The sequence below is a fragment of the Gossypium hirsutum genome, chromosome D10 (assembly GCF_007990345.1).
Source record: "Gossypium hirsutum isolate 1008001.06 chromosome D10, Gossypium_hirsutum_v2.1, whole genome shotgun sequence".
Lineage (NCBI taxonomy): Eukaryota > Viridiplantae > Streptophyta > Magnoliopsida > Malvales > Malvaceae > Gossypium > Gossypium hirsutum.
The window spans coordinates 4,961,211-4,987,180 of NC_053446.1; the positions used below are offsets into that span (position 1 = coordinate 4,961,211).

The window sequence follows — 25,970 nt, forward strand, 5'->3', positions numbered from 1 at the left end:
TTTGTCCCACTGGATTTTCATGGTAAGGTAGCATGTTATGTGTATTATGATAAGTGTCCTCTTTTTCTTTTACTGAATTTTTTTTCAAGGGGGAGTGTTATAAATATTTTATTATTAAGCGAATATCTATCAAGATCAAGATAAGTTTGATGTATATTAGAACTCTAATAATTATCTGAAGTAGAATTTTATTTCATTTATATACTTCTTATATCTATAATATAGACTTTGAAAAAGTATTGATCAATAAGTTTTATAAGTTCTTTTTGCTCCATTTTTTATTCTTTTACTTTCTTTGTTATTTATTTAAATTAAACTTTATCTGTCAATTAAACCATATAACGTGATTCTAAAAAATATATGAAAAATAAGTATCTACGTGTCTTTAAATTGTATTTAATTAATAATTCACATATGAATTTATATATTTTAATTGTCCATTATATATCTATTCTATTGTAAAATTTTCATTTGATTCCAAAACACAAACTCCATATAATTTTTACTATATAAAAAATCACCCATTATTCATTTTTTTAACATTAATCTCATTATAGATTTTTATTACACTTGTTTTTTTTTTATAGAATGCCTAAAACTATTCATAACTTCTTTCCGAACCCTTAAATAGGAGGATAATACGCTTCAGAGCACTCGCACCTTAAATAGGAGGATAATACGCTTCAGAGCACTCGCACCCTCATCCTCCTTCAATGACAATAATACTAATACCAATCGAGTTAAGACTCAATCGATTGTTCATCTAATTTTTTGACCTATACTAATAAACAACTATATTTAAAAATAACCATATACTAAAAAACACTCTTTATTTTTAAAATTTTAATTTTTTTTTCTTTCAAAGTATTTATCGATAACAAATATTATATTAAAAATTGTTTTTCAGATGTAATGTATTCTACACACCTCCAAAACCCAATATCTAACTCTTTTTTTTTTTTTGAATTTTACGTATATACGCAGAAAAATTATTTAGTTTCTAGAACATGTGAAATGTCTATTCATGCATCTTTTAGAATGATATTATCAAGACACCCCTTCACACACATTTCACTTAACCCAAACTAGATTTTGACAAAAAATTCTCAATGATTTTATCTTGGTGTTTGTAGCTTGTACACTGCATTAAGTATAACTTTTGTATTGCTAATTTCTATTATTTTCTTTAAAAAAAAGTACAATAAAGAGTATTCATACCAAAAAAAAACATTTCTATATATATAATTCACATCTTAAACTTTTCATGCTAATTTGATAAAAATATAGTAGAGATTTTTTGTAATAAAAATTAGCTTGTATTTTATTATTTTTACTAAAAAATAGGTAAAAAAAACAGACTAATCACTCTGTTAAAAATTGCATCATTTTTATTAACTGGTCGTCGTACACTTGCATGACGTACATATGGCAACCCATATGTCATTGTCTGATTATTCTGTCAAGCACGCCACCTTTTAGCAGTACAAACAAATAAAAACGACTAATTTACTCTTTAATCTAACGTATAATTACTAATTCTTTTTATTTTTTAATAATAGACACAAAATGTGATTTTACTTCTTATGAAGGGAACTCTATCATATACAGTGCTTGTCTGGTGTGTATATATATTTGCCAAATTAAGTTCCTCCACCAAATGGTTAAAATGGTATAGCATTGGGCCTTGGGATAAAGTTATGATAATGAAAAGGAACTAGACAAGTAGCTGTTGTAAGAATATGGCAAAGTGGACAAGTTGAGGAATACAACAATCACTTAAACAAAAAGTACAAGTTGATGTTAAAGTTTGATTTAATCATGTGATGTCAACCTTTTTGTATTACTGGGGCTAACAAGCTTACCATTAAATTTAATTTGGGTTTCCATTTATGAATAATTCTACTTCAAAAACAACTGATTTTGAAATTAGGGTATAAGCTGATTTTTGCCTTAGCGGAGTCCAATTAGGGTTTTGAATTCAAGCCCACCCACTTCAACATTCCTTCTAATGAATCAGCCAGTGACAATTCCAGCCCATAAAACAGCTTGTTCTGCCCTATTTTAAGAGAGGCAATGCCTAGCCAAAGTTGATTGACCGTTAAACCCTAACCACCATGTTGACGTAATGTACCATGTGTTAACGTAATGGTTTTTATATTTTATTTTTTATTAACATGACATGTAATATAAAATAGTATCATATCATTAAATTTGTACGTGTCGAATTCTATGTTAAAAATGGTTTATTCTTTAATTATTAATGGCCACATTAGCAATGCCGTTAAATTTAATAGTCAAAGGATTTAATTGATCGATTTTTTTGGATTGAAAAACTTAATTAGATGTAAAAAAAAATTAGGAAGGGTTTGGTTGGTTTTCCCAAAAAAGTTCATAGCTTACAATACCATGAAGCAAAAAAAAAGAAAAAACCCATATTATATTGTATTTATTAGTTTTTATTTCGTATATATCACTTAAACTGTATTACATTTATTTATTAAAAATTTAAATTTTAGAATCTTAATAGTTTTGGATTGATATTTAATTTAATATTAAAACAAGTTTTATAGGGTGAAGAATAAAATAAAATGAAAGTGTTTGTAAACCCTATACAAATTCATTATTTATAAAGTGAATCATGTGAAATTATTCAAATTTCTTTAAATTACTGAATATACTTGATATTAATTTTTTATTTCTAAATTCTCAAATATATGAAATTATATTTGATGTTACTTGAATATGTTTGAGAAAAGAACAATGCCAACAAATTATAATTTTCTTTTTTGTGACCTAACATTATTTTAGGGTATATACGCCCAACTTTGATCTCTTAACTTCAATTTAAGTATTTGTCGTATTAATTTATGTTTTGATGTATATGATTAATGAATTAAATAATGATGCCTCACCTAAAATAAAATTTAATAATTTTATTTTAAAATTTTTAAATATCATATGATTATTTAAATTACTAACAACATATAAAATTATACCACTAACATATCAAATATCAATCATATATATTCTACATCATGTTCCATCCATTTTTAAAAGCATGGCACATCCATTGTAGGAGATAAAGATATAGATAAATTAGTTTATTTTTCAATAAATTATCATTAGCCGTAAAGTTTTGTTTTGATCACTTAAGTAAAAAGTTACAATTTGGTCGTTAAACTATTCTGAAGTTATCATTTAAGTAATGGGGCTATTAAAATCAATCTTATATGGCTTTCTCTGTTCACATTGCATGCACCAATCGAAAGTTATCTTTCCATTTCTTTTGTACAGTTCAATGTTTTTTTTTCATGAAACAGCTTTAGATGTCACAAATCTACAAACCAAAATTCAAATAGTTTTTTTTGTTCTGATTTCTAACACTAACCATCAAATCGACTGGGATCTAAGGTATGTTCTTCTACTCGCTGATGGGTACTGATCTATTGTACCAATCATTGAATTGTCGCTTAAAGCTCACTAGCAAAACTTTAAAAAAAAACTTAATAGCTTAGTAACTTAAATAAAAACTTTTGAATAGTTCAGTAACTTAAATGAAAACTAGTGACCAAATTATAATATTTTTAGTTAAGTAACCAAAACGAAAATTTACCCGTAATTTAGTGGTTAATGGTGTAGTTTATTATTTAATTTTATTTTTGTAAAAAGCTCATTTTGTTTTTATTTTATATTGAAAAAAATTGAAAGATAGTAGTAACACCAAAAAAGAAAGAAGTATCTTATCATTTGTAGATTTATAAAGAGAACAACAAAAATTTATATATTTAGTGGGTGACATCAAACTAAGGGATTTTATGTGCAAATGGACCTCCTAACTATATATCTCTCATTTAACTAATAATTTGGTAAGAAAAGTAGGTTCCATTGTTAGCCTATCAGTGAAATTAATTCTAGTGATATTGGAACAGATAGAAAAATATTTAATATCTTCCATAAATTATTGCGTAAAAATATAATGAACTTTTTTTTAAGAATTAGATTATATTTTGTTTTATTTAAAAATTGGATAAATTAGTCCTTATACATTATATCAAAGAGTAAATTGGTATTTTTGTGAAAAATTTTATTCATTTATACTGTTAAAATATGGTCCATGTACATCAACATTGTAACGACCTGAATTTCTATGACGTCAGAAAATTTGATTTTTAGATCGAATTCATTTAATCAAGTTAATCGAAAATTAGAATTGAATGGCTATGTATCAAGTGCGGAAGTATAGAGTCGAATTAATAAATGAAATGAAATTAGATTGATTGTTAATAATAGTACAATGACTAAATTGTAGAGCGAAAAGAATAGGATAATTTTATTAAAAGAATTTAAAAGGGGTTTAAGGTGTTAATTTCACTAAGGACCTTAGGATAAATATACCATTTAAAATGCCTATTAATGTTGAACAAAATAGCATCAACCCATTCCCACTATCTATTACCATCAAAGTGTGGTTAATTATAAAATTAATAAGTTAATTAAGTAAATTAAACTAAACATTTTGCTAATTATATATATATATATATATATATAATAGTTAGTGGGAGAAAAGAGAAATGTTTATCATCTCCTCTCCTTTAGTCGGCTAAGACAAACTAAACAAGGAGAAAGAAAATTTCCTAAAGGTAATCACCATTACCGTAGCTTGCTCAAGGAAATTCAATAAGTTTTCTTTGTGATTTTGGTTGAATTTTTAATAAGCAGTGATAGATATGAATAGCCCAATTATTAGATTTGTAAGTTTTTATTTGGTTTACCATTGCAAAAATCTTAAAGAAAAAGTTAAAATTCATGTACGAGCTGTGAGATAAGTTAATTTATAAAATTAGATGATAAAAATGTTTGAATTGATTGTAACACTCTGTATCTGACCCGATCGACCGGTTTGATTACAAAATATCACGTCATCTCCGAAACAAACTATAAACAAATTACAACTAAATTGTACGACTAACATAATTAAAACAACCAAATAATTTTTCTTCTTTCTTTGATAAGTAAGGAAATAATTCAACAGCCTTAAGGTCTAATATTTCTTACATGGAAGTCCCTCATTTTATCTTCTAAAAGAAGTTGCTTAACATAAAAAAATAGGGAAATCAATAATTTCTAAATCATATTTGTTCCTAAAACAATATTTAACAATGCAATCAGCCACTTTATTCACTTCACGGAAGACATATTGAAATTTGGCGTGCCACTTTTTTTAAAAAAAAAAAAAGAGAAGAAGAATATTCATGGTAGAAGTCCTAAAATAAGTGATCTATAAATAAATAGTAATAAAAGAAATTGTGATTGTTTTTAGAGAAAACCGTCAAACATGAAAACACGGAGGATTATTAGTAGGAGTATGTGGTTAAGGTAAAAATCGGTATCGAGTTCAGAGATTAAATTGAATAAGTTAAAAAAGTATAGAGACTAAAGTGCAATTATCCTATTTTATTTTGATGGAAAGGATTTAATAGTAATTTTTCCATTACTTAAAAAATCAATAGTTTCATGATGGCTTTTAAATGATTTTTTTATTAAGTAATAATATTTTATTAAATAATATTATAATATATATATATAAGAGAAAAATTGGGAGAAAGATAACATCTTTATCATCTTCTTTCTTTTTCACATCAAACAAAGGGTGAAAAGAAAAAAAAAATTCTTCCATCATTTTCCTTCAAATTCAAGTTTAAGGTATGGTTTTTCTTCAAAATTCTTTTTATAGATTTTGAATCTTTGAAGCTTGTTTTACATATATATACCAATAGTTTTTGATTTATCAAGTATTTTGAAAGTTACTATTAAAGGACATTGATGGAAGCTTAGAAAATTTAAGTGAAGTAGATATATTTTTGGATAGGAAATTATTAGAAGATGAGTTCTAACTTATTAGAAGTGTGAAAAAGAAACAAAAATAGATGAAAAGTTTATTTGGTATATTTGGCCATGTTAAAGGTGAAGTAGAGAATATTGACCACTTTGTGTAATATTTGTACTAAATGATAGCTTGTGAAGCACTGAGTACTCTGGTGAAGACGGAATTGAAAACAAATAATCGAGTTAAAAGATATGCGAATTTCATACTAGAAAACTTAAGTTGCCAATGTGAGTAATCATGCATATTTAAGCTTGTTTTTATTAGTTTTAGTTTTAGAATGAATAAATAATGTTGTTTCGTATTGAATTGCTCCTATTGTAGCTAAAAACGAAGCGAACATCTTAAAGGAGAAAGGCAAAGAAAAGGAATAAAGCAATTAAAACTTTAGTTTGTACTAATATCTTATTTTCATTACATAAAGCTTTAGAATATTTAATTTAATATGACTAGTTATATTTATTTTATTTTATTTTATTTTTATGAGTTTTGGATGAGTTTAAATGATTTAGTTAATATTTATAAAATTATGTTTCGAGATTAATACTATATTTTTCATAAGATTAAATTAGCAAATTCATGGTTATGATTTGGATTTGAGTATTATGATTTTAGATGATTGAGTAGGAAAATATTTAATATGTTTCAAATTGGAAGCCTATTTTACATTAGGAGATATGTGATTTGAACATGAAAGGGAATTGAAATGAGACTTATATGAAAATGGAATTGAAATGGATCATGAAATTTGGTTTTTACCCCGTTTCACTAAGTTAGACTAAATCAAATATAGTTAGTGCCATAGAGTCTTTATGCCAGAGAATTTAGATCTCCCCAATTCCCAGAGGGTCAAGGGAGAAAAGGCCAAGTCGGTCAGTTGTTATTATTGTTAGCCCCAATTCCCAGAGGGTCGTGGACTACTCTGATAGCCATTGTTGCCGAACAACTCAGGGTGGTGAATTCGTGTATCTGGTTATGAGTCTAAACTTTAGTACGGGGTCTAAATTGAAAGAAAGCAAAAACAAAACTTGAATTTATTTGAATTTCCATATTGTGCAAATTAAATTAATTCTGCTATCTTGAATTTAATTAAAAAGATTATTTTCTTTATTTGATTTGTCAATATCAAAATATTAAAGTTTATTAATATTAGAATTTTCTTTTATTGTGATGTTATTAATGATATTTATAATCATGTTTTAGTTTATTTCTATTAATTAATTTGTGTCCAATACTTATGTAATGATTTATATGATATTAGCACCACCGAGCATAAAAGTTGCTCAGCGTATGGTTTGTCTATTTTTCCGTACGCAGGTAGTTAAATTTGTTAGATCGTTCTAGCAGCATCTGAAGAACCGAAGTTTAGCTCAAATAATGTTGGTGAAGAGTTTACTTTATAGTTGATGTAAATGGCATGTACCTAGGCTTATAAATATATAATATTATGTCGTAAACTAAATTTAAATATTTTTATTATGTTTTCTTAGCTAGTATTTTATAACTAATGTTTCGATAAAATAGTAAAGCATAGAAATCTAGTTTATTGATATATTTTGAGAAATCATAGTGTTGGGAATTGATTTGGGAGATAATTTGAATGTGGATATTTTGTGAAAATCTAAATTTTGCAGGGGTTTTATGTAAAATAGGCAGAAATGCTGCCGAAATTTTTATAAAATAATTTTACCACTACGTTTTCTTTTCAAAAAAAAGGGAAAAATGAGTTGCTTCAGCAACGAAATGTGACCTTTTATATTCGGATCCAACAACTGAGTCAGGTGTAAGGTGTTACATTTTAGCGGTATCAGAGGTATCTGAATTTGATACCGGATGTGTAAAAATGTGATGTAATATGTATAGTGAAGTCCAGTGTACATGCCATTATTAAATATTGAGTTTGAGCTGAAATCAGATGCTAAAATTTTTTTGTTTAAAATTTTGTATAGTAACATGTCTGAAGAATCGAGAGATAGTATGGAACGAGAAGTAGAAGATGAAAATAGACCCAATGCACCTAGTGAAGAGGGAACTAGTGTTCATCAGTCCCCGAGACTGGACAAAGATAGTCGGCTCTAGGTCATGATCTATTATTGCGTATTGTTGTTGATTTGTTACAGAGGGTTGCTGGTATTGCACCTCAACCTACACCTCCCACTGGACAGAAAGGTTCTTTGATTAAAGAAGTAAGAAAACACAGGGCCACTGAGTTTAGAGGTGTGAGAGGTGTTTATCCTTATATTGTTGAAGACTGGTTAGAATTAGTTGAAAGGATATTCGAACAATTAGAATGCACCCCAGCTGAGTGTTTGAAGTGAGCTGTGTCTCTATTGCAATGAGATGTCTTTCATTGGTGGAAAACAGTGGTTCGTTCTCATCGTGCAAATCGGATTAATTGGGAGTTATTTTAGACCAAGTTTAACAAGAGATATGTTGGAGGATTGTATCTAGAAGAAAAGAAGAAAGAGTTTATTGAGCTAAAATAGGGAAAGATGAACATTATCAATTATGAACGAAATTTCTTCGCCTGTCCAAGTATGCTCCAGAATTGGTTCTTACTGAGGAAGCTACTTGTAAACGCTTCCGCTAGGGATTGAGAGAAAAGATTAAAGTCCAACTGGCTTCTCACAGGATTACAGAGATTGCTGATATGGTAGAAAGAGCCAAAATGGTAGAGCAAGCAATGAGGTTAGATAAAGAGAAAGTGGATGATAAAGCTCAAGGAAAAAGGTTGATTGGTTCTAGCTCACAGCCACCTTCTGAACGAGCTAGTGATTTCAGAAGTCAAGGGAGATCCATTACACTTCAGATTGGTGTTGAAGGCAAAAGCCGATCTAGATAGTCATCTACGCTAATAGCCAGAACAGATTGTCCTGGTCGTATTATTTGGACACCATACTGCGATTATTGTGGGAAGTGTCATAAAGGAGAGTGCTGGCGTAAAACCGGAGCATGTATTAGATGTGGTTCGATGGAGCATTATGTTTGAGATTGTTCGAAGTCAGTTGATGTTACTTCTGTGTCATCTCAGAGATTAACTTCTACACCTCGAGGTCGTGGTAGTACCCGAGGTGGTGTTGGTGGCAGAGGCAGTCAAGGGAGAGTCACTAATTCATCTACGAGTCGTGCAGAGACTACCATTCCTGCCAGAGTCTATACTGTTAGGACTAGAGGGGAAGGTGATGCCACCGATGTAGTTTCTGGTATTTTTTTTCTCTATTTTCTGTATCTATTAATGCATTGATAGATCCGGGTCCTACACATTCATACATGAGAACTGGGTTGATTAATATAAAAAAACTAATAGTTGAGATATCTGAGGTTAGAATTAATGTTTCAAATCCGATGGGACATTCAGTGAAAGTAAATCAAGTATGTAGGCAGTGCCCTATTGAGATTCAAGGTAAAATATTTTTGGCCGATTTACTGTTGATGCTATTTGATGAATTTGATATGATTTTGGGAATGGATGGCTGTCAGAACATGGTTTAACTATTGATTGCTGGAAGAAAAAGTTTAAGATATAGGATTCAAATGGTGAAGAGATAGAAGTGAAAGGTATGAAACCAGTTGGTCTTGGCCGAATAATCTCAGCAATAAAGGCAGATAAATTGATTAACTAGGGTTGTGAAACGTTTCTTACTTATGTTATAAATTTGACTATGAAAAGTCTAAAATTAAAGGAAATTTGTACGGTGTGTGAATTTTCAAATATGTTTCCGAAAGAATTACTAGGAATTCCACCTGATCGAAAAGTGGAGTTTGCAATTGAAGTTTATCTAGGAACTACTCCAGTATCTATTGCCCCTTATCACATGTCGTTAAAAGAGTTGAAAGAATTGAAAGTACAATTGCAAGATTTATTAGATCGAGGCTTTATACGACCCAGCGTATCACCTTGGGGCGCACCAGTGTTGTTTGTAAAGAAGAAAGATGGTTCGTTGCAGTTGTGTATCGATTATCGACAGTTAAATAATGTGACAATAAAGAATAAATATAATTTGCCTCGTATTGATGATTTATTTGATCAATTGAAAGGTGCAGCAATATTCTCTAAAATTTATTTGAGATCTGGTTATTACCAATTGAAAGTGAAAGAAAGTAATATGCCAAAGACTGCTTTCCGAACCAGATATGGACATTATGAATTTCTGGTGATGCCTTTTGGGTTGACTAATGCTCCTGTTGCATTCATGGATCTCATGAGTTGTATTTTTCAACCATATTTAGACCGGTTTGTAGTAGTATTTATTGACAATAGTTTAATTTATTCAAAGACTGATGATGAGCATAATCAGCATTTAAGGATTGTACTGTAGAAATTACGAGAAAAGCAGCTTTATGGGAAACTTAGCAAATGTGAGTTTTGGTCATCTGAAGTAGTGTTTCTTGGGCATATAGTCTTGGCCAAAGGTATCCATATAGATCCAAAGAAAGTTAAAGCCATTTTGGAATGGAAACAACCCAAAAATGTTTCTAAGATCCGCAGCTTTTTGGGATTAGCGAGATATTATCGGATATTCGTTGAAGAATTTTCAAAGATAACTTTGCCCCTGACTCGACTACTCTAGAAGAATGTACCATTCAAATGGGATGAGCAGTGTTAGGAAAGTTTTGATACGTTTAAGAAATTGTTGATAGAGGCTCTAATGTTAACACTTCCAGAATTAGGAAAGGAGTTTGTGGTATATAGTGATGCTTCACTTAGCAGTCTTGGTTGCATTTTGATGTAAGATAGAAAAGTGATTGCGTATGCTTCACGACAACTAAGACCATATTAACGCACCTGACGCATGATTTAGAACTGGCAACAGTGGTTTTTGCATTAAAAATCTGGAGACACTATTTATATGGTGAAAAGTGTTACATCTACACAGATCACAAAAGCTTGAAATATCTTCTCACTCAGAAAGAATTGAACTTGAGACAACGTCGTTGGATAGAGTTGTTAAAAGATTACGATTGTGTGATTGATTATCATCCAGGTAAAGCAAATGTTGTTGCTGATGCTTTGAGTCGAAAATTTCTTGTTGATTTAAGATCAGTGTTTGCACAGTTGAGTGTTTGTGAAGGTGGTGCATTATTAGCTGAATTAAAAGTGAAGCCGCAGTTAATTGAGCATATTAGAGAGGCTCAGCAAAATGATGATAAGGTGATTGAAAAATGAAGATTAATTTAGCACAATAGCTTGGGAGACTTTGATATTGGAGATAATGGTTGTGTAAATTTCATGGAAGAATTTATGTGCCAAACAAGGTTAAATTGAAGAATGAGATACTTCAAGAGGCACAAAATAGTCCTTATGTTATGCATCTAGGAAGTATAAAGATGTATTGAGATTTGCGAGAATTGTATTGGTGGCCAGGTATGAAGAGAGAGATTACAGAATAATTTTTTTTTAAATAATTGGAAGAACCATTATACATGGACTAACATTTAATACATCATTATTGATATAAGATAAAGGAACATTGAAAGAATTGAAATTAATTATAATTAATTTTATTTAAATTTAAATTGTAATTTATTTTGTTTCTCTTTTGAATTTTGAGTTTGGAGTTTCAAATTTTTGAGTTTTATATTTTGAATTTTAGGTTTCGAAAGTGATGTTTTTGTATTTATTTATGAAAAAGGGCTTTTAGGACCAGTCGTTTGCATGAGGGGAAATGCCTTGTACTCATTTGTTACACATGAAATTGTGGCTGCTATCTAGTCACGGAGGAGAGGGATAATGCTATATGATTTGGATTCCACCCATGGATGCAATCCATTTTAAATTGATGGTTTTTATTATCCTTTTAAGCAAGGGGGTATCTAGGGGTTGGAAAGTATCCCGCTTTCTTAAAATGAATTCTTTTTATTTAAATCCTTTAATATTTTTAAAATTTTAAATTAATAAAGGTAAAATTATATTTTAGTTCCTTTTGATTTAATCATTTAAAAATTATAAAAATATAAATTAATCAAATGGTAAAATTACATTTTTACTATCGTAAAAATTAAAATTTAATTTCGGTCTCCCTAAAAAAATTTTCTGGCTTCACTCCTTCTTTTAAGCATTGTCTCCGATTTCCTAAATTTGTTTATTTCTAAAATTATAATTACATTATATGATTTGAATATAAGTGATGTATATTAATATGGCGTAATTATTTCATATAATCTTTTTATCTTTATGTACCTGGAATTTTATATTGAAATATCATAATTAAATTATAAATCTTGAGTGTCAAAATATAAAAGAATATTATTAACTTATAATTTTACAAGTTTTGAAGAACAAGTTTATTACCTTTTACGCCAAAGCTCCTACTGGATCTCTTTAGTTAAATGGTATAATTGTTTTTTTAATTATTTTCTCAAAATTAACAATTTAATTTTTTTAGCTTTAGTCAAATAAAAAATTACACTTTATGCCCTTTAAATTTTTAATTATTCAATTAAAACCATCTTAATATAGACCCCTAAATTTTTTAATTTTTATCTTGGTACTCCAACATAAAATTCATAGCTTTGTCCCTTTGTCTATCTTTGGTGTCTTTCTTATTTAGGTGATATTTATTTTTGGCATAATGACATTTTTGGGCCTCCAACTTTACAAAAAAAAATATTTTAGTCTTCCATTTAAATTATCGCCTCTTTTAGCTTTTAAATTTGCATTTTTTGTTAAATCACCCCAAAATGGATAGAAAAGTTAACAGTTTGTTACATTTGCTGATGTGGCATCCACGTGGATTGCCACGTATATGACACGTCAACATTTAATTAATTTTTAAATTTTAAAAAAATATTTAAAAATATTTTTATTTTATTTTTTTTAATAATTTTAATGATTTTTATTTTTTTAAATTACAATTTTTTGAATTTTTAAATTTTAAAAATTAATTAAATACTTAAGTGACATCCATGTGACAATCCACGTATATGCAATGTCAATAAAGTTTTCATTCATTTTAAGATGATTTGATTAAAAAAAATACAAATTTAAGGCCTAGAAAGGTAAACAATTAAATAAATGGCTCAAATAATTTCTTTTATAAAGTTAAAAAGTCAAATAAATCATGATGCCTTATTTTTAAAACTAAAACTTGATTACTCGATATGATTTGAATATATACTTTGGTGAAATTATCATTAAATACAATCTTATCCTAAATTAAAGTGTTTTAAAATTGATTCAATTACACTAGACATCCTTAAATTATGACTATCGTTCCAAATTGATCTCAAAACTTCAAAACATTCTAATTACATCCTAAACTATCAATATTATATCAATAAGATCCTTTCATTACTGAAACCATTAATTTAACCATTAAATGACACACAGATTCTTATGTGACATAATTGAAAATAAAATTTTTAAAGAAAAGTAAAATTTTGCTACATAACTTTTAAAATTAAAAAACTAAACATAAAATAAAACCGAAAAAAAAGAGAGTGAACAATTGTTTCTATAAAATCTTCGAAAACCTCAAAAATAAGATTTTTACAATATTCATTTTAAATTATGCCACATAAGATTTGATATCTCATTTAACAGTTAAACTAACGATTTTAACAATAATAGAATATTATTGATATAATATTGATAATTTAAAGATATTTAATGCAATTTAAGAATGAATTTAAAATGAATGTGATAGTTTAAGATATTTAATGCAATTTACATGTGACACCGACTATGTAAGAGAATGGGGGCAATATAAAATTTCAAACCTAAGGTAGTTGTGGTAGGGATGATATAAGGTCACCCTCATGATTCAGTCACACCCTCCATTTTCTTTCAAATGATTTTTTAGATACCATTTACCTGCATGATGTCTACTGATGGAGACCACCAAACCCTCCTTTCAAATCATTAGTGAATGTCAAAAATCAGTCTAACGACTGTTCTTTTTAAACAATATTTATTATAGATTTTTAAAATAAAATAATCCAGGTTAAAATCAACCTATATATAATAATAACACATATGAAACCGACATGATAAATATATATGATGAGATTCAAGCTTAAATACTTGTTAACACGAGATACAATAACAAGCGATTTTTATATTTCTATTTTTCTAATTAATATTTGTCTTATTTAGTGATTTCAATATTAATTAATATGTTAATTTCTCTTAAAATGAGATATTAATCTGCATATCATTTCCGAAAATTCAGGTATTTAAGTTCCTCAACCGATTAATAATTATCACACACTTTAATCATCAGTTTGGTAGAAACTAATAGAAGAAAATTACTTGCCTTCCAATTTGGATTAGAAAATAAAACATCGTAGTTGTTGCCTTCTATCTTTTAAAATTTTAATTTATTAGTAAAAATAAATATTCTATTTTTTGGCATCATTTTTGTCGAATAATTATTGAGAACAAATATAACACTTTTTTTTTCTCTAAATTTTGAATATATAAAACATTTATATCTTCAAAATTTAGACATGAAATAGCATAATTCTGCGAATGGAATTTTCAAACTTTTAAATTTTATATATAAATTATCATATATTTTAGATTTGGTGTTACCAAATAATAATAATCAAAGATTCAATTGGAGCATTTTCAACTTGATGCTCATCAAAGTACGGAGTTGTAGAAAACTTCTACAGTTGTCGAGTTGTATCAAGTGCTAGCTAAGACTAATAAGTCAAGTATTTATTCTCTTCTTGATAGAATTATTCGTCTTGTGCTAACTCTTCCCGTGTCTACTGTAACAACTGAACGAACATTTTCAGTCATGAAAATTGTGAAGGCAAGGCTTCACAACAGAATGGAGGATGATTTTCTTTCAGCTTACTTGGTGGCATTCATCAAAAAAGAGATAGCTCGAGAATTTTCAACATATTCTATCACTGATGAGTTCAATCTTATGAAAAAGCGGAGGGTGCAATTTAGGATACCTAGTATTGAGAAATAGGATTAAGATTTAAGACCAATTTTTTTAATTTAATTTTTGGAATTATAATGATATTTATGCAAATTTTAGTATAATATTAGTTATTCTTTTTTGCATATTGGGAAAAATATTTAATTTTATATAGTGTGATTTTTTTACAGTTAAATCATTCATGTTTTTTAAAAAAAATATTAAATTAATTTATTTGATAATAAAAAAGGTATCCGAGAATAATTGATACTTTTTTATGTTAAAAAAAAGTAGTTCAAATTTAGAAGTTTCCGTCCCTTTAGAGTAAAATCCTGGATCCATCCTCAATTTAATGAATTTAGGCTCCGTTTGTTTCAATGTAAAAGCTTTTACGGAAAATATTTTCAGCTTTTTTTTATGTTTGTTTCATGTAAAATGTTTTTACGCCTTCATTTCCGTAAAATGTCTTACCAATTTTTTTTTTCTGTATGACATTTTCCAGACTGATAAGACTCTGTTCACTGTAACATATTCATACTCGACCTAAACATCAGCTTAAAGCACCGGGATGTTACATTCTATGCTACATCTTCACTCATCAAATATATATATATTTTTTTATAAGTTTTCATAACTTTTCAATTTAGCTATTTTTTGTCATAAAAGTTCAATATTCGGTAATTAATTATATTAAATCAATTTTCTTTCTTATTACACTTTAATCACATAATTTATCTTAATACCTTGTTTCACATATGAAACTTCTATGTATTTCACTTCTATTATTTCATCCACATATTTTTTCAACTTTAACAAATTAGTCCTTGTCATCATAAAAATTCCATATTTTTCCACAATTTCACTTTTACAATACTTGATGCATATTTCATCATCTCATAACACATTCATTAAAGTTTATCATAATTTCTTATTCACATATTAGATTGGTTCGCACTTAAACTTTTGTACAATTTTCAATTTAGTCCCTATTGCCATGTAATTTATTTTTCACACTTTAATCAAATAATTCATTATAATATCTCATTTCACATGAAGATTTTTCATGCATATCACTTCTCTTGTTTCAATTATAAATTTCAAAAAGTTTACAATTTAATCCTTAACATCACTTTGTAATCAATTCACTACTTCATTTAAACTCTTTATCATAAATTTAAAATGTATGTTAGTTTCATTGAAAACAACTTTTATGAAATATTTTTAGGAAATCAATCAAACAACATAAAATATTTTACATAGATTCATCTAAACACCAAAAAATATTAAATTTTCCAAAAACCATTTTCAGTAAAACAAACGAACTTGAGTTTGAGAAATTTTCTAAGAAATAGTAATGAGAACAGATTCATTCTTCCTGCTGAATAAGGTTAGAAGGTGTTCTTTATATAATAGTGTTTAACTAACAAAACAAAGTAACTACTTTCTACAGTTTGGTTTAAGCCAAATTTGAAATAAAATAATTTTATTTATTTTTGTTTACGAATATATAAATATTAATATAAAATTATATATTTATTAATTAAAGGCTTAATTGATTATTTATTAAAAATTTAATTGATTTTTTAATTATTTTATGAATTTTTTTTTGGAAAAGTAAAACCATTGGCAAAAACAAATTTCTTTTTATTTTGGTTTTTCTAACAAAAAAGAAAGAAAGAACTGTCCTACCAAAAGTTAGAATGTAAACAAAGAAAAAGAAAAGGAATATCATGTGATGTTGGAATTTAATTATCTTTGGCATCCCATAGTTAAGTGTAGTTAAATGATTTTGGCTTCCCACCTCAAATCAATATTTGTAAGTCGGTGGAGGTTTTGTTTTCCTGTTTTAAACTAAAATTTAAAAATAGTTTAATAAAACCATGATATGCTTATTTTATTTGAATTAATGATCACAACTCAATTTCAATGGACGGTGATAAATGTCAAAGGGAGACTGATTGGAAAATGCTAAAAGAATCTAATTTTGCTACTTTTTAGAATTTTAAAAATTTGATTCTTCTATTTTTTATTCTAAAAATTTAGTCTTTTTTATTTAAAAATTAACATCCAACTAATAACGTTTTTTATAGAGTGGTATTAGTTGTAACAGCCCGTTTTCAGTGAAATCGAAAAAGTAGTTTCGAGACCATAAATTTGAGTCTGAGAATAAAATTATTTTAATATTATTATATGGTTTGAATTATGTTAGAAATATCGTATGAAAATTTTGTTAAAAAATTTTTACCGATTACATGTTTAATTGATAAAAAGACTAAATTGCATAAAATGCAAAAGTTGAGTTCTAGTAGCTATAAGTATCAAATAACTATGGAATTCAAAATTGGAGGTCCTTATATGGCAAATAGACCATTAAGAGGAGTTAGTAGATAAGTTTGATGATTCATCCATGAAAAATTAGATAAAGAAAAAGATGAAATTGGAAAGTGAAATGATAAAAGATGATAACTAATTAAATAATGAAAATATCATATTTTTCATCATCTTTCCCAAATTATTTTCATGGAAACCCTATATAAGAGAAGAGAACTCAAGCAAGCTTACTTGGCTTAATTGGGTAAGTAATCTTGTCCCACTTTTAGTAATTTTTATGTTTCCGAGATCATAAAAGCTTAATTTAGCTATCTCGGGGATTAATTTGCAAAGTTATCAAAGTACTAGGGTTTTTTCATGGATGAGTATGCATGAATTATGAAGTTTTATGGTAGAAAATGAAAGGTTATTGATAGATAAACAACTTTTGTTAAGGAAATTTGGATGAAGTCATGATTTAGGGACTAAATTGAAAAGTTGTAAAATTCATGGAAAAATTTCAATTTTTATGAAATACATGGGCTGCTATTGTTATATGTAAAAATCAGTTAGGCTTGGATTAAGGATTAAAATTACATGAATTTCATTTTCTAAGCATAGGGACGAAATTATCATTAATTAAAAGTATGAAGACAAAGTGGTAATTTTGCCTATGATGTGAATTGAATTGTATTAAATTGAGGTAAATTTATTCGTATAGATTCAAATAGACTAAATACGGAGCTAGATCGAGGTAAAGAAAAAGTAATGGATTAGTAGCATACAAGTTCACGAATATTGTCGAGGTAAGTTCGTGTAACTTAAGTGTGTAATTATAGGCTTGAATTGAATGATTTGTATGTGAATTATGTAATGATTAAGTATATGAAATTTGATCGCATCTCTAAAAAATACTCGATAAATATTAAGTCCGGTTTGAATGAATAGAATTCGATTGGATACAAAGTTCCCGATTAGTTATGATCCTGCATATGTTGCTGATATACCGTAGCTCAAAAGAGCGTCCCGTTATAAGCCCTCTCGAGCTTCTCGTTAGATGGTTATTGCGAGCTTTCTATTAATAGCTCTTCGGAGCATTCCGATTGGTTGTGATTCTGCATGTGTTGTAGACACGCCACAGCTCTTATGAGCTTATTGATTAAAGGTCCTTTGTGATTCTGTATATGGCTCTTTGCGAGCTTCTCGATTAAAGGCTCTTTGTGGGCTTCCTGTTATTGCTCACTTGAACTTCCTGTTATATGGCTATCCAGTGCTTCCTGATTAATTGCTCTTCGGAGCTACCCGTTAACTACTCTTCGGAGCTACCCGTTAATTGCTATCCGGAGCTACCAGATATAGGCTCTTTGTGAGCATCTCGTTATATTGCCTGGATAAGTTTCCCGTTACAGGGCTCACATGAGCTTCCCGTTGTTGACACCATTTTTTGATGAAAACGGGGTCGACTTGGGTTTTGAAAAATGAAACGAGAGTCGCCACCAATCCTTTTTAATGAGGTGTGATTAGGTCACCTCGAAAAGTGGTTGTTTTTAATAAACAGTTTGATTTATTAAAACAACGATTTTGGTCCACAAAATTCAGAAAAACGAGTTCGGGAGTCGGTTACGCACGAGGAAGGATTAGCACCCTCGATATGGCCAAAATTGGTACCTAGTTGATTACTTAATGTCTTAAATGTCGAAAATTGAGAACTTTGAAGAATTTTAAAAAAAAATACGATCCTTGTATTAAAACGTTGAAAATTTTCAAGAAAAGGGGCATAATTCGCATTAATCGAGAAAAGGCATCATACCCAGTAAGTTAGGACACAATGTCTCGAATTTCCAATGCGCGAATGAATGCCGAAAATTTAAAAGCTATTTAACTATCTCGAATTTAAAAAAGGATCATGTCCAGTAAGCTAGAACACGATCTTTTTTTATTTTCGAGATCATTTGAAACTTGAATTTGAAAAGATTCGCGTATTTAGATTTATTGTGAAGATCGAAACCCAGTAAGTTAGGGTACGATCCTCTCGAATCTAAACACGAAATATTGTTTATTCAAAACTCATAATTCATTTATTGAATGAAATAATTTAACACGAAATAGTAGAAATAAGATACGATGTTAATATGCGTAACTAAATAAATATGAATACGATGATGTGAATCGTAAATAATAGGAACAATCACAACAAAATGGTAAATAAATAAAAGATGACAAAACGATTATACATGAAATAATAAATAACTAGGGCTAAAACATTTCATAGAAATAATGATGGGAATAAATCAAATAAGACAATAATAACTCCAATGAATATAAATAAAATTGTAAAATGAGAATAAAAATAAAGACAAAGACAAAACAAAACATCTATGCACATATGTATAATAAAGTTCGGAAATAAAAAATGTAAATAAGCAAGTAATAATATAAATATATAACAAAACAAGTGAGTATATATATATCCTAAAAATACATGCATGTAAACATACAAAAATCAAAAGGTATATGGGGATGCGTATACATATGGAAAATCAAATATGAAACTATGCAACTAAGTATATAGATTAAAGTAGATAAAAAAGTATTTATATATTAAATAAATTATAAAGAAAAAGGTATACGTGTATGTATATTTAAGCTATTATATAATAATATGATAAGTAGCAATAATATAAGTAATAATAATAATAATAATAGTAATAATAAATAATAAAAGATGATAATACATTAAAATAATGAAGAAAATAATAAAAATGCTAAAAAGGGGACTAAATCGAAATAAAAGCAAACAATACGGGGCGAAATCGAAATAAAAAACGGAGGGATTGATTTGAATGTGCGAATAACATAGAGGGCCTGGAAGGTAAAATTTCCCTTCTCCTCTAAAACGCACAGCTTCATTGAGGACCAAATCGAGAGAAAAATGAAATTTTGTGGAAAAATTAAAAAATAAAAACAAAATAGGACCCAATCGTAAACAGCCTCAAAAGCGGAAGGATCAGGAGTGCAAATAACCCCTTTTATCCAGAAACACGCGGATCCTTGGCGGTTTGGGTTGGGTCGGTCCGTTCCATGCTAAAACGACGTCGTTTTGGGGCTTAAGGACGCCGGCCAAAACGGCGTCGTTTTAAGGGCCTATAAAAGGCAAATTTCTTTTCAAAAAAAATCATTCATTCCTTCTCACAAAAAAAACACTGATATGCTCTCCCTTTCCCTTTCTCCGTTCCTCTCTCCGGCCAAGGGTCCAGCCAAACGCCGCCGCGCCGGTCGCCGATCACCGGCGTCGGCGCCGCCGTAGGCGGCGGTCAGAAAATAAAAAAAGCCTCTTTAACCCTTCTCAACCCTTGACTCCAAATCTGGGGTTGTCTTTTAGAAAAAACGGCCAAAAATGACCGAATAGAGGAGGGGCCCTTCGAATCCCGACAACGAAGAACGAAACAGGTAGCTTTTTCTTCTCTTTCTTTATTTTTATTTATTTCGAATGTGTAGGAGAAAAAACAAAAAAATAACCGAAAAAAAGAAGCAATCGTAAAAAAGGAGTCACCTTTTCAAACTATTTTTTAATATTTCTTCAATGTTTTTTTTTCAAATCGGAATCCCCTTTACAATCTGTATATAATCGGTTTTATATACCGAAAATCAAAAACAAAAGCCCCCCCTTTTCAATACATTTCATTCGGCTCTTATAGCCGATTTCAATACTATTTTCTACTGTCTTGCTTCTATGTCTGTCTCCTTTTTGTCCTGTTTGTAGGTTTTGGCAAAGTCAACGAGCATTGGAGGGATAACCTTGGCCATTTTGGTGCAAGGCTGACAAGCGGTGGCAGAGGAGGCGTACGGCAGCACATGGGAGCGGCGCATGAGCATTAGGGTTAGGTTAGGGTTTCAATTTTACTGAAACTGATTTTAAGTTGTGGGCCACTTGGGCCACTAGGTTTTTTTCTTATTTTTGGGCTTGTAATTCATTTTTAGTGTGTTTAATTATTTTGGAGATTGGGTTGCTTTTGGTTTGGGCCCGGGCAAAATATGGGCTTTACACCCGTTATATGGCTTGAGAGAGAGCTTTCTGTTTATGTACTCGTAAAAGCATTTTCGAATATGAATTGGCGGATTTACAGTAGTGTACACTTCATGTGTCCTACCCATGTATCCATCGAGATTTCAAATAATTCAGTGGGTGAAATTCTGACATGAGAACATATGAAATTAAAATGAATCATTATCTGTATAAACATGAATTACATGGAATTTGATATTTAATGAGCTCATCCTTGCTATTGGTATTTACATGAAATAAATAACTAACTTGTTTGATGAGATTATGTGCTTAGGCTTTTGGACAAGTTGTTTGGAATGTGTTTATATGCTTACTTTAAATGTAAATGTATGGTAAGTTAATTTCATGTTATACGAACTTACTAAGTATTAAATGCTTACTCTGTTTTATTTTCTTCTGTCTTATAGTACTTGGAAGCTCATTGGGTTGGAAGCTTGGCGGAGATCACTCACACTGTCCACTGGCCTAGTTTGGTACAAATATGAAACTAATTTTTTTGTTATAATAGCATGTATAGGTTAACTTAACCAATGTTGTTATATAAATGTTTTGGTTATAACTAGCCATTGGTATAGCTTGTGTTTGGTATATATATTGAAATGTATATATATGTAGTATTAACATGTTTGATGTGTGAGTTTGAAATGGTTAAATGATGATAATCATATGGATGAATGGATTGAGATAGCATATTTGATAAAATATGCCTATATATGAATTTGGTCGATTAAGTAAGTTTGAATACATGAACACATGTGATGATATGTCATGCATAAAACTTGGTTTGGCTTGGTTTAAATGTCTTGAATTAGTTGGTGAATGTGTTTAAGTGTTGGTGTAGGTGGAAGGTGAAATTGGGTGAGAAATAAGGCTTGGAAATGGCCTTATTTTGTCCATACGGGCAGAGACACGCGCGTGTGTCTCAGCCGTGTGTCACACACGGCTTAGCACATGGGCGTGTGTACTGGTCGTGTGTCCCTTGCATCTTAAAAATTTCAAAATAGAATGCTCAGAATTGAACACACGGCCTGGCACACGGGCGTGTGGCTTGGCCGTGTGACCCCTGCACCTAATTAATGAAAATTATAATTTTCACGTGGCCTAGCACACAGACGTGTAACTTGGCCATGTGATCCAAGTTAGAGAGTTACACAGGCTGGAACACGACCGTGTGCCCTACTTCAAACGCCACATGGCTTAAGGCACGGACGTTTGTGTCCTGCATCTTGGATAAATTTTGAAATTTTGTGAAAAATTCTTTGAGTTCCTGATTTAGTCCCGACTGTTTCTAATGTATGTTTTAGGCCTAGAGGGCTCATTTAAGGGACAATATGATTAATTTATGATTGATTTCGGATATATGAATGTGAAGTGATATGAAATATTTGTATTTGATCTGTAAATTTCCAGTAATGCTCTATAACTCTGTTTTGGCGACAGATATGGGTTAGGGGTGTTACATTTATTGGTATCAGAGCTACGGTTTAGCCGATTCTCGGACTAACGTAGCATATACGAGTCTAGCTATACATGACATTATATAACCTGTGATAGTGTAATATCTCCTGACCATTTTAAAACATGTTTTTTTTATATAGTAATGTTATCCAACCGAGCTGAATCTGAAGAAGCTGAAATCAATACTCAAGCTTCAGTTTAAATAACAACCTCGAGTAGTAGAAGGCTCGTATCTAAGGGCCGAAGAGGAGAGGCTAAAGAAGCCTTCTTCCAAATGATGAATGAATGGTTTACAAAATTTGTAAGAACAAATCTTGTACAACAACTTCCCCCTCCTGCTTTTCAACCGGTTCCTAACATGCCACAAGGTACAAAACTTGTTTGAACTGGTACGCCTCCTGTTAATAAAATCCATAAATATGTGGCAGAAAATTTAGAGCAACGACTGAAGATGATCCTGAAAGGGCTAAATTTTGGTTAGAAAACACTATCAGGGTTTTTGATGAATTATCTTGCACACCGACCGAATGTCTGAAATGTGCTGTATCTCTGTTAAAAGATTTGGCTTACCAATGGTGGAATACATTGATTTCTGTTGTACCAAAAGAAAAGGTTACATGGGAATTATATAATATTTGTGCTAAAAATGAAATTTTTTATAATTGAGTGACTATCTGTGTAGTTTAACCAATTTGTACACACCAGTTCCGGTAGAAAAACATGTGCCACCGGTGCGGTACTAACTACCTTAACTGGAATTAGGGCGTACCAGTACTAATCCATTTCAGTGTACCATTTCGAATTTATCTATATTTTGGAAAATATTAAATATATGTATATAAAAATATTTACAAACATCAAAATTTGTACACACCATTTCAGTGCACAATGTTTTGGTAAAAGCTTTTTTTATTTATTACCATAATTGTAAAAAGTTAAAAATTTTAATATTATTCATGCACTAGCAAGTGCATAATGTTCCTGTTGATATGATCAGAATTGGGCAGAACAGACCGATGCGACAAGTACAGGCTGAAATTTTAATTGATGCAGAAAAATGAGTTAGTTGCATCAATTTATTATTGGAATGGTGTGCATCGGCTGAGACAATCGAAATCGGTGCGAAATTGTCTACATTGAGTATGCTACCTATCACAAAATAAAATAATTATATTTAATTTTAATGATTTTTAAAATTATTCATTAACTTATTGTGTTTTAATATGGTTCATTGATGATGTACGGACTTATTCATATATGCTGACAGTGCCCTAAATGCACATCCTAATTAAAAAAAGTTCATTAGTTGTACTATTGATTGGACTTTAATTTTTAAATCAGATAAGTGCAATGATTAAATTCTTAGAATTAAAAGTATTGGGATTAATTTTCAAAAGTTGGAAGAGTATAAGGATTCAACATAAATTAAACAAAAAATTGAGGGCAATATGGTAAACCCCGATGATTATTTTCTTTCTAGAAAAGGAAAACCGAAGTCAATGCTTGAACCGCACAATAGGAGCATTTTTCACTTTGGACGCATTTTATTTTATTTCAAAAAAGAACTGGTAAAGTAGGAGAATAAAATTAAAAGGTACAATGGCTACTGTGATTTCTTCTAGTGCTACAACCAGTGAGGCTGAGGACGGTGGTTAGCTGGAAGATTGCTCTACTAAAAAAGTTTGAAACAAGGATCAACGGACAGAGTTGAACATGTCGATTACGAAGAATTTGACTCAAACGCCAATATTGACCTAGAAAGACAAATTAGTAGGAGGTTCATCGGTATCGAAAAGGTCGAATAAGACTCAAGAGATGGAGTTGGGTCATGATTTGGAGTTTGTAGAAGGGGATACTAAGAAATCGACCATTAACAGAATCCCATCTATTGATTTCTCAGAGAGGGTCAACTAGTTGCTTATTAAGGACACGACCTTGACATTCATTGTCAAGCTCTTAGGCCGAAATATTGGTGTAAAATCTTTTCCAACTCTTCCCTAACCTTTAATTCAAACTGACTTAAGGTGTTGGACCCCGATTTATCCATTTCATTTTGAATCTTCGCAAGTTTCTTCATCAAAAGACTATAGCGGGTGCCAATATTGTCGTAGATAGATTTATTCCACCCCTTAATATTCAAAGTAAACTGTTGGATAGCCTCTGTCATATTACCCTTGAAAACCCAATTTTCCTTGACAAAATTTGAAAAGTTAGGATGTTCAACCTAACCAGCCAGGAAACTGAAAGGGCGTCCCCCAAATAAGTTGACCTTTAAATTGAGAGAAAGCAGTGATATGTGATCAGATTTGAGCCTAGGAAGATGGGAGATTGAGCAACTAAGAAAAACTCTAATCCAAGTTTCTTTTCCGATCGCTCTATCTAGCCTCTCAAATATTCTTCCTCGATACCAAGTGAAATGTGGTCCTTTAAAACCTAAATCCTGCAAATTATTCACATCGAGAAAGTCTCCAAAAGGAGAACATCCAATTCCATCTCTTTTAACTCCTATTTTATCTCTAGATGAAGTAAAGCATTAAAATCACCGATAGCAGCCCAAGGAACCCTTCTAGGCGGTATAACCGTATTAAAACCCTCCCAATGTTGTCTCGTTTTTTGTCTGTCAATACTCTCATAAACAAAAACAACAGTAACAACTTGGGTTTGACCCCTCTTTAAAATCCAAACAACAATAAATTAGGGGTGGTTACAAATTACCTCAATTGAAATATTATCTTTCTAGCCAAGCCAGATACCTCCTGAAAAACCAATAGCCTTACTCTATGCGAATTCTAAAAACCCAAACTGGAAATGATCTTATCTGCTTTGTAACCAATTACTTTTGCCTATATTCTTGAAAAAATACAGGGAAAATTTTTATTTGACATCCATGGCAATTCCAAGAAAACACAGATAAATCTATAAAAAATAATTAAAAGAAATAAAAAACCAATCTTACTGTTTGGGAGCCAAGGCATCCTTCTCATGCTTTTTATTAGCTGCTGAAGAGTCTTTGTCAACCTCCTTGTTAAATTGAGCACTAATTAGCTCAATCATAAAGCTCATCGAGTCTGTCAAGGATACCCGAGCGATTCCAGTTTGCTTAAAACGGTCCCCACTATCTTTAATAGTTTAATTAAGCTTTCGGTTGATGCGAATAAAAGTACCTTTATACCCACGGTTTTTAAAAATAACACTAATTTTTTTTATGTATAATTACACTGAATTAAAACTAACGTGACAAATTATATATTCAATCAAAATTTATATATAAGTTTAAGATTAATCCCTAATTTTTTTAATTCAGTTTTCTCGTAGAATTAAATGTAAGCTTTCCTAGATGGTTTTCTAATATTATTCCTTCATAATCTGATGGCAAAAA

The 25,970-nt window shown here is 30.0% G+C and overlaps 1 long non-coding RNA gene across 1 annotated transcript; it reads right to left on the reverse strand.

Annotated features, from left to right (window-relative positions):
- Positions 1 to 20,607: 20,607 nt before the first annotated feature.
- On the reverse strand, positions 20,608 to 25,692 carry LOC121222340 (uncharacterized). The gene is made up of 2 exons (XR_005919574.1): positions 25,548 to 25,692; positions 20,608 to 22,989 (listed from the first exon to the last, which is right to left on the reverse strand). It is a non-coding gene; the product is annotated as an uncharacterized lncRNA (long non-coding RNA).
- Positions 25,693 to 25,970: the final 278 nt, after the last annotated feature.